Raw genomic sequence first — 9,776 nt, 5'->3', positions numbered from 1 at the left:
ACTTAATTGTGGAAGACAAAATTGGAAAGTTAATGAAAGAAAATATAGGAGCATATCTTAAGAGATAGAGTGGGAAAGGACTTAAATAAAACTTAAAGTACAAACCATTAAGTGAAATATTATTTCTATGTCAAAATTCATCATTTCTGTTTGGTGAGGGCTTTAATGGTCTATGTAATGAACAAACAGCAAAAGGGAAGAATATATTTTAAGTGCCTAAATCTGGAAATTAGATTAACATGTAGAATTCTACTTAATATGTACAATACGCAAAAATATCCTGAAAATAATCAACAGCAACAAAAGGCCAGCGATCCTAATAGGAATATAGACAACGCTATAGAAAAGAAAAAACACCAAAAGACTAAGTATGTGAAATGATTCCCAAACACATCCAGAGAAATTCAAATTAAAAACTGAAATGTAATTTTACATTGCTTGAAAGGCAACTTTTGAGAAGTAAGAATATAAGTAAGTAGTAAGTAAATAAGTAAAAATTAAGTAATGCCAAGTTCTGGAGAGGATGTGAATGCAATGATATTCTCACGTGTTAATGATAGAAGAGTTGGCAGATTAAGCCATTTTGGAAAGAGCATTTTGCACTACTTAGATAAGAATGCAAGCTTCCTGTAACCCAGAAATTCAGCTCTTAGGAGATGTATATTTTTAACATATGTATATATGCACATATCCATTATACACACGTGTATATATGTATGAAATATATGTGTAGGTATATACATTGTACATGTACACACATGCACACGTGCTGAAGAAATACTCACAAGATCTAAAGGGGATTCGGATACAAATGCTTGTTGCTGTATTGTACTGATAATTATTTTGAAGCCAAGAGAAAATGTCTTGAGAATAAATAGGTAAATTGTGGTAGGTGTATATCAGAGAACATTATGCACCAGCTGGAAGAAATCCATTTTGAATGTATATGTAGCCCCATGGATGGATCTTAAAAACATGCTGTTGAGTAAACAAATCAAAACACAGTATAAAGTTTAATTAACAAATGAAAACCTGGAATGTAACACAGTACCATTTATAAATTTTTTTAAATGCACACAATGCAGGAAACAAGTACAAGAGTATGCATTATCACATTACTCAGGCTGCCTATGGATAGCAGAGAGGAATTGGAGAGTTATATAGAGATGAAGGGATTAAGTAAATGAGTACATAAGTAGGTAAAACTAGGTGGTGGGGAGTTTTAAGAGAACCAAGTGTGACAATGTGCAGTGAATTCAGAAGCAGGATTAACTCAGGCCTCCTCCCTTGAGATCCAAATGACCTAGAAGAAAAGAAGCTGTGGGACAAATCCAGTCCTCTGGGGACTCATGGGTTGTCAGAGTAATCAGTATAATAGAATATAGCATAGTTCATTGCAGAGGGATGTGCAACATGCTAGTAAAGAATTTATGAGAGATGCCTAACCCTTAGTAGACTCTCTTAGAACACTAGAAGGATTGACACATAAACTGAATTCTGAAAGATGAATTGGAAGATTTTATGTCCTGATTTTTTTGGACCACATCCATGGCATATGGAGATTCCCAGGCTAGGGGTTGAATTGGAGCTGTAACCCAAGGTCTACGCAGCAGACACAGCAATGCCAGATCCGAGCTGAGTTTGTGGCCTACGCCACAGCTCACAGCAACACTGAATCCTTAACCCACTGAACGAGGCCAGGGATCGAACCTGTGTCCTCATGGATACTAGTCAGATTCCTTTCTGCTGAGCCATGAAAGGAACTACATTGGATTTTAGATATCAACATTGGAGCATATTTGCTGAGAGTTTATCTGTGTGAAAATCATAATTGAACATTTAAAACTTTATGTGCAAGAAATCCAAGATAGTCAAATGTGACCATAGTCATTATATCAGAAATTGTATTTGGCTGTAAGACGTACAAAAATGGTAGGTTAAATAAGGTAGAGGTTTCTTTCACATAAAAGAAGTCTGGAGGCTCATGGTCCAAAGCAGGCACGTGATGGCCAAATGTCACTGTAATGGTTAATTTTATGTGTCAACTTGACAGGGCCGCAGGGTATCTAAATATTTAATGAAACATTTTTCTGAGTGTATCTGTGAGGGTGTTTCTTGATGAGGCTAACATTTGAGTCAGTAGACTGAGTTGGCCCTCCCTATTATGGCTCGACTGAATCCAATCAGCTGAAGGTCTAAATAAACCAAAAATATCAGAGTAAGAGGTTACTCCTTTTGCCTGACTGCCTTCAGACTGAGACATTTTTTTTTTCTTCTTCTTCTTCTAGTCTTCAGACTCAAACTGAAACATCTGCTTTCCTAGGCTTCCAATTTGCTAGCTGCAGGCCTTGGGCCTTCATAATCACATGAGCTGATCCCTCACAATGAATCTCTTTATATATATTTACATCCTATTGGTTCTGTTACTCTGGAGAAAACTCATACAGTCACCACTGTCCCAGGGTCTTTCTCTTGTTTAGCTCTGACCTTATGAATACGAGGCTTCTGTCTTAGAGCTCCAGCCCTCACATTTGTGTTCTAGGCAATAAGCCAAAGAAAGATGGAAAAGCCAGCCTACAACCAAGTCAGCTTACCCTACAACTTCTGCCACTTTCTAGTGGCCGGTCACATGGCCATCTCTATCTGAAAAGGAAACTGGGAAATGTAGTTTCTCATCTTGGCACAATGCCATGTCCTCACCTAGGGAAAGCAGAATCTGCTCTTTAGGAAGAAGTAGAGCCTGAATAAGTGAATAGGTACTTACTAGTTGCTGTCTCAGAGACCAATGCTTTTTGCACATAGTAGGCATTCCATAAAGAGTAATTGAATCAAAATTTTAAATTTTCATAAAATGATCCTTTTATCATAGAATTGCAGAGAAACAAAATATTTATGTCTAAACCTTACTACTCTCCTCCATTTCTTGATTGATTCTTTCATGAATTAGTAGAAAATACACATTCTTAAAAATGCTATGGAATGACTTTTGCATACCGTAAGTTTTTCAGTGAAGTCAATGAATTATTGGAGAAGAATCTTTAGCAGACAGCAGGTAAAATTTTATCAGGAAGTTAAAAATGATATATGCCTATAAATTATGTTAATGTAAACCAATGCTTCTAAACTGGTCTATATATTTGAAAAAAAATTTATTTTTTAAAGAAGTTTAAACATTGCCTCATTGGGATTATATTGACTTGCTAAGAAAAATGTTCTTTTCTTTTTTTTTTTTGGCTGTACCTGTGACATGCAGAAGTTCTCAATCCAGGCAAGGGGAAAAATTTTCTTTATTGAAAGTAAAAGCTAAATTTCAGCCTGAATTCTCAGTAATCATGAAAAATATAAACAGATGAATAGCATCTTATGGAAGTTTTTCTTGAACGAATATATTTACTCCCAACACTAAAATATAAAATACATATATTTCAGGAATATTAAATATGTTTTCAATATTTATTGCTGATTGATTATGTTAAATGCTTTTTTGTTGTTGTTTAGAGAGTAGGACAGAATGGCAGAGCCCTTGGCTTAATCATATAAATCTTAACATTCTATGCTTACGGAAGAGGTGAGTCAATGCTGATTGTAATTCATTTGTTATACTGAGGTATTAGAAATCAGTTATTAAAATACACACAAATGGCTTCCTCCCCCCCAAGAACACACATTTGCATAGCACTTAATGACATTAGGTTAAAAGCACAAATGATCAAACTAAATAGCTTACTCATGGAAAAGAGAAAACTCACTCAACTATTGCATAAATGAGATTTCCTGATTTTGCAATGAGGTCACGAGTGGGCCACCTCACCTTCTGCCCTGGGAGAGTTCCCAGCGTGAGTGATGCTATTGCGGATGCTGCAGAAACTGGTAGAAAGATCTCTAGGTGATAGAATTCCAGGGCAACGGGATGATAAAAATGACTCAACTCTCTGCTGCCAAAGCTCTTTGCCAGACTGAGAAGAATGAGGGAGGATGTATGAACCATGATGAGTCCATTTAATAGTTGGAAACATTGCTCATCTGAAAATGCCACTCGTCCACTTTGCATAATCGCTGGTCGGCATCCTTTGTCCCCATTAGCCAACTATTACCATCCTTTACCCTCCATCTCACAAGGAGTATGAAAATCTGTGATGTAAGATATGGTCACTGCAATTAGATTATTCCTAAAATCAAATAATATGGCATACCTTATTCAGAAAGAAGGGAAACAGGTATCTAAAAAGTCCCTAATATCTCAGTTTTGGGAGGATCAATATTCTGATTTAAACATTAAGTAATAGAAAATATTAGCTTTTGATAACATCAGCTAATTAAGTCATTGTTCTATTTGGTAATGTATTTCACAATGGGAATATTTGACTCTAAATATTCAGGCTTTTGTCCAAATTAGTTTGATTCAACTCTTAGAATGTATTTATAAAATCATATATATTAATAATATTCTTTTTGTCTCTAGTAACGTTTTTTTTAAAAGATTAGAATGACAAAACCTACATTTAAATGGCAACAATTGAAGAAAACTTGTGGTTCCTTATTGTTCTATAATTCGATCATTATGATTACATTATTTTTGAGATTAACTCTTTATAAAATTTCTTTTAGGAACTATTATTTGAGATAAAAAATATTATAAGGTAATTACTACCTGGCATTTTTTTTCAACATTTGGTCTGCACTTTTGGAGGTAAAATAATTCAAATCCAAAGTCATGAATGAGTTTTATTAGAGTTTTTTAAGATTTATAGAGTTTTATTAGGATTTTATATTATTTTTCTTCAGAAAGTGATTTATTTCAAAACACAACTCTCATAGCAATACCCTTGTAAATCTGGGTGATATTTATTTAGTGCTGCATGTCACAGGGTCAAGTTCCATAAGAATAAATCCAAAAGTATAGTGAAAAGACCACATAAAGAAGCTAAAACATATTTTTGCAGAATAATATACCTGGCATCCAGGCCTTTAAGCTGAAAGGTTTTTTAATGACTCGTTAGAATCTTTAGTAACCAATATGCGACTTAGCTATCTGAGCATCCTAGATCTCAGGATTGACTTTCAAATATTTATCTTGCAGCCAATTGCTCACAACAGCTGTGTTGAAGCATCACTATTTAACCTTACCTGAAAAGTGAATTATTTTGAATATTTGTCATCCAATTAAATCAAGTCCAATTAGGATAGTAGCTCTGTCCACACTGGGGTGCCCAGGATCTCCAACACTGCCCTCTGGTGGCAAGCTTTGCTCACCCGTGCTCACAGATGTGGGTGGTTGGTCCTTTGTTAAGGTCAGTTGAGTGAAGCTATTAGAATGTCTTCATATTGACATCCTCATTCAACAGAACGTCCTCTTGGCCAGTGAATTTCAAAGTACCCTCTCTAGACCAGCAGCATCAGCCTCACTTGCAACATATTAAAAAATGCACATTTGGGAGACCTCACCCCACACCCTCTGAATCATAAATCTTGGCAATGAGAACAGTCATCCAGATCTGGTTCAGGTGATTCTGATGTCTACTAAAGTTTGAGAACCACTGTCCTCCTATTCTGGCAAGTGATTAGAACTCTTCAGAAACACCCACACTTATCACAGTGCTTCTCCGGAGTCCCAGCTTCTCTTAGTCTCTTAGCCTCTACAAATACCAGAATCATATATATTTGTTAATGGTAAATTTCAAGCAGTTGCAAGTAGCACTGCATCAAGCATTTGTTTTTACGCATCTCCACTCATGTGTATATTACCACAGTATAAATTCCTAGCTAGTAAATTGCTGACTCAAAGAGTGCAATATAGTTATTCACATATTTTATGATTGCCTGTATTCTTGATGATCCTTGAGAGACTACCCCTCCCAGGGTTATCTTAATTTCAAGAGATAGCAAACAGCTGGCCTGCACACACCTTTAGTATATAAATTAATCAATCCAAGGCCCCTACTCTAAACTCTATCTGGTTTTTATACTCCAGGAAGCAATATGCCTCTGCTCTGATTATCCCATAGCCCAGAGCCTGCTAAAATTATTAAAAATGACCAATCTCAAGCCTACTCAGCTGGCTTACCCTGCCTTGCTTGTTCCTTCCTCCAAAAACCACAGTCAAGGCTCTTGCTCACATTTTCCCCTGGCTGCTTCTGCCTTGGAACGGATCCTGGTTCTTTCTCACGAGGTTCTACAAGGCATGGCATCCCAGCTCCTCTTCAGAACTGTGAGTAACAATCTATCTTTTTGAGGGAAACCATCTCCTGATCTGTTAGCCTCACCATCTCTAAATTAAAAAACAAACAAACAAACAAAAAACAATCCTAGGTACATTTTCCAACAATGTGAAACAACATGAGGTGATAGTTAAGGCCATGATCTCTGGCACCAGAATACCTGGGTTTAAATTTCAGTACCTCTGCTTCCTACGTACGTGAACTTTTTCTTTGGTAAGTTGTTTGATCGTTCCATGATTCAGTTTTCTCATCTGTAAAATGGAAGATAATAGTGCATACCTCACAAAGTCATTGTAAAGATTAAATGTGAATAAACAGAGTACTTTTAACAATCAGTTAGCATGTAATAGCATTACCAAAATATCCTATCATTTTGGTAAACTTGCTTAATCAAGCTCAAAAAAGTTGAAACAGTTTAGTCTTCATTAAGAATATTTGTGAAAGCCTATCCTAACAAAACTGGATCCCTGAATAATATCAAATTATTAAAGTTAAATTTTGTTGAAATTGAATGATACTTTATTTTTATTATTACTATTTTTTTTTGCCTTTGTCCTTTTAGGGCCACACCCAAGGCATATGGAGGTTCCCAGGCTAGGGGTCTAATCACAGCTGTAGCCGCCGGCCTACACTACAGACACAGCAATGCCAGATCTGAGCAGTGTCTGTGACCTAGGCCACAGCTCACGTCAACACTGGATCCTTAATCCACTGAGCGAGGTCAGGGATCAAAACCGCAACCTCACGGTTCCTAGTTGGATTCGTTTCCTCTGCAGCACAACGGGAACTCCTGGATGATATTTTAAATTGCTTACCATCTGATAGATGTTTTTAAAAAAATGACCCCCGTTAGCATTGTTTTTTACTACAAGAATGATTGAAAAATTGTAGGATGTTTCAAGCCTTTGATTGTCTTCTGTGATTTATCTATTTTTTCTCTTTTCATTTTTTGTTTATTATTTGACTAGTGAATATTAGCCCAATAGTTAAGGTTGAAAATCTTTTTGTGACTGTGTCTTGACATTTTTATGCCATTTTCAGTCAAACATTTTAAATTTTCTATGGCCAGCTGGTCATACCTTTCTTTATGGCTCCTGGGTTTTACTTGTTTAAAAATTCTCATGTGTTTTCATTTAGTACTTTTGTAGTAACATTCCTTCATTTATAATTCAATCCTTCTAAGCTGGGTTTTGAGCATCTTAAGAAAAACAGTTCCTTATATTCAGACAAGCCAATGTTAGAACAGTCACACAAATTCCCCAAAACTCTCCTTGTTTACTTGTTGCTAGTCTCACTTCCACTCCTTTTTAGCACTTTCCCATATGTGAAAAATGGGACAGAATCTCCTACCATGGGGATATCTCAATAGAAAGTTCCTATTTAACGGAGTTCCTGTCGTGGCTCAGTGGTTAATGAATCCAACTAGAAACCATGAGGTTGTGGGTTTGATCCCTGGCCTTGCTCAGTGGGTTAGGGATCCGGCATTGCTGTGAGCTGTGGTGTAGGTCACAGATGCAGCTTGGATCCCGCGTTGCTGTGGCTCTGGCGTAGGCTGGTGGCTATGGCTCCGATTAGACCCCTAGCCTGGGAACCTCCATATGCCATAGGAGCGGCCCAAGAAAATGGCAAAAAGACAAGAAGAAAAGAGAGAAAAAGAAAGTTCATATTTAAGGAAAATACCCATCTTGACCATTGACACTGGAAACTTGTTTGGAAATTAAATTTTCCATGGTCACAATTGTTAAATCTGTGCATGTCCTGGACTTTACCCACCTGACCAAATAAAGTGATTTCTCAGGTCCTTTTTCAAGAGTCTCAGTCATGCTAACCATTTCCACAAACCTATAGACAACCCATTCACCAATGGGGCCTACCAGTTTGGCTCTCCCTCATCCCTCCATTTGTCTTTCATTGATGCTCATACTGTTGCTTTATTGAAAAATCATTTCTAGACCCACAGTAGGTTCTTTCTGATCACTATCCACATTATCTTTTCTACTGCATATTTCCACTCATTTATTCATTAATTTAAAAATTACATGCTAATTAGTTGTAAAGGGCCTGTCTGTGGCAGGCACCTGGAAAACCTCAGTGACACAAAGCCCAATGGCAGAGACTCCTGTCCTCATGGAGATTTTATCTCAGGATTTTTCTGGTGTCTGGAACACAACAGATACATGGATATGTGTAAATTAATGAAATGTGCATGTAGATAATTGGTTGGAAGAGTTAATCGATTTGTATATAGTTATTTTCTTTTCTCTCTGTGTGTGGATATTTTAAAATTAAATTAGTAGGCTTAATTTTTGAACAGTTTTAGGTTTGCAGATAAATTGACCCAATAATACCAAGTTCCCATATACCTCTTACCTACTCACCCCTTGATATCGCCCTATGAACAACTTGCATTAGTGTAGTATATTTTGTTATAACTGATTAACCTATATGGATAAATTATCATTAACTAAAGCTCATAGTTTATATCAGAGGTCACTGTGTTGTGCCATTCTATGGGTCTTGACAAATGCATATTTTGATGTATCTATGATTGCAGGATCTTACAGAATAAATTCACTACTCTACGAATTCCTTTTTTTTTCCCCCCACCTATTCATCTCTTTTTGTCTTCCCCACCCCCAAACCCTTAATTCCTGGCAACTATTGATCCCCATTTCACTCTATGATTTTCCCTTTTCTGGAATATCATAGTTGGAATTAGACAGTATATAGGATTTTCAGGTTGATTTCTTTTGTTTGGCAATGTGAATTTAAGGTTCCTCCATGTCTTGGGACTTTATAGCTCATTTCTTTTTTATCATTGAGTAATTTCCCATTTTAGGGATGTACCACAGTTTGTTATCTACTTTCTCTTATAGGACATCTTATTGCTTCCAGTTTTTGATTATTACAAGTAAACATGCTATAAACTTAAATATGTGGATTTTGTGTTTCTATTCATTTTTATCTCATTTGGGAAAATACCTAGGAATGTGACCACTGTACCGCATAATAAGATTATGTCTACATTTGTAAGAAAGTGCCAATTGTCTTCCAAAGTGGCTGTATCATTCTTTACCCTTACTAGCAATGAATGAAAATTCCTGTTGTTTCACATCCTCACTAGCATTTTGTGTTGTCATTTTCAAAGATATTAGCTGGTCTAATCATGGTGTCATGGTATCTCTCTGTGTTAATCTTCCCCAATGATATTACGTAGTCTTTTAAAATGCAAACATTTAGAAGGGAGAATGTATTAAAATGACATCAGTCATTCATCTTACATTTTTGATTCAGAAGAGACAAACATTTTATCACTTCCTCCCTTTGATCACCTATAAGATGTTATATATTATTGAATAAGAGTTGAAAGACCCTTAGTTGTCTCATTTTTCTAAATCCTAATTTTTTAGCCCAAGTTCCTACCCCTTCCTTTCAGTTTCTGCTACACTACTCTTTGGAATTTTGAAAATGTGGACTATGTTATATCAAAACTCTCTCTATGTACAGAAGAATCCTTCTTTTAGAAATGTTCCCTTGCCTTCAGTTTCCTTGGCCTGG

The sequence above is a fragment of the Phacochoerus africanus genome, chromosome 2, assembly GCF_016906955.1.
Source record: "Phacochoerus africanus isolate WHEZ1 chromosome 2, ROS_Pafr_v1, whole genome shotgun sequence".
In the NCBI taxonomy this organism is placed as follows: Eukaryota; Metazoa; Chordata; class Mammalia; order Artiodactyla; family Suidae; genus Phacochoerus; species Phacochoerus africanus.
This window is presented reverse-complemented; position numbering follows the sequence as displayed.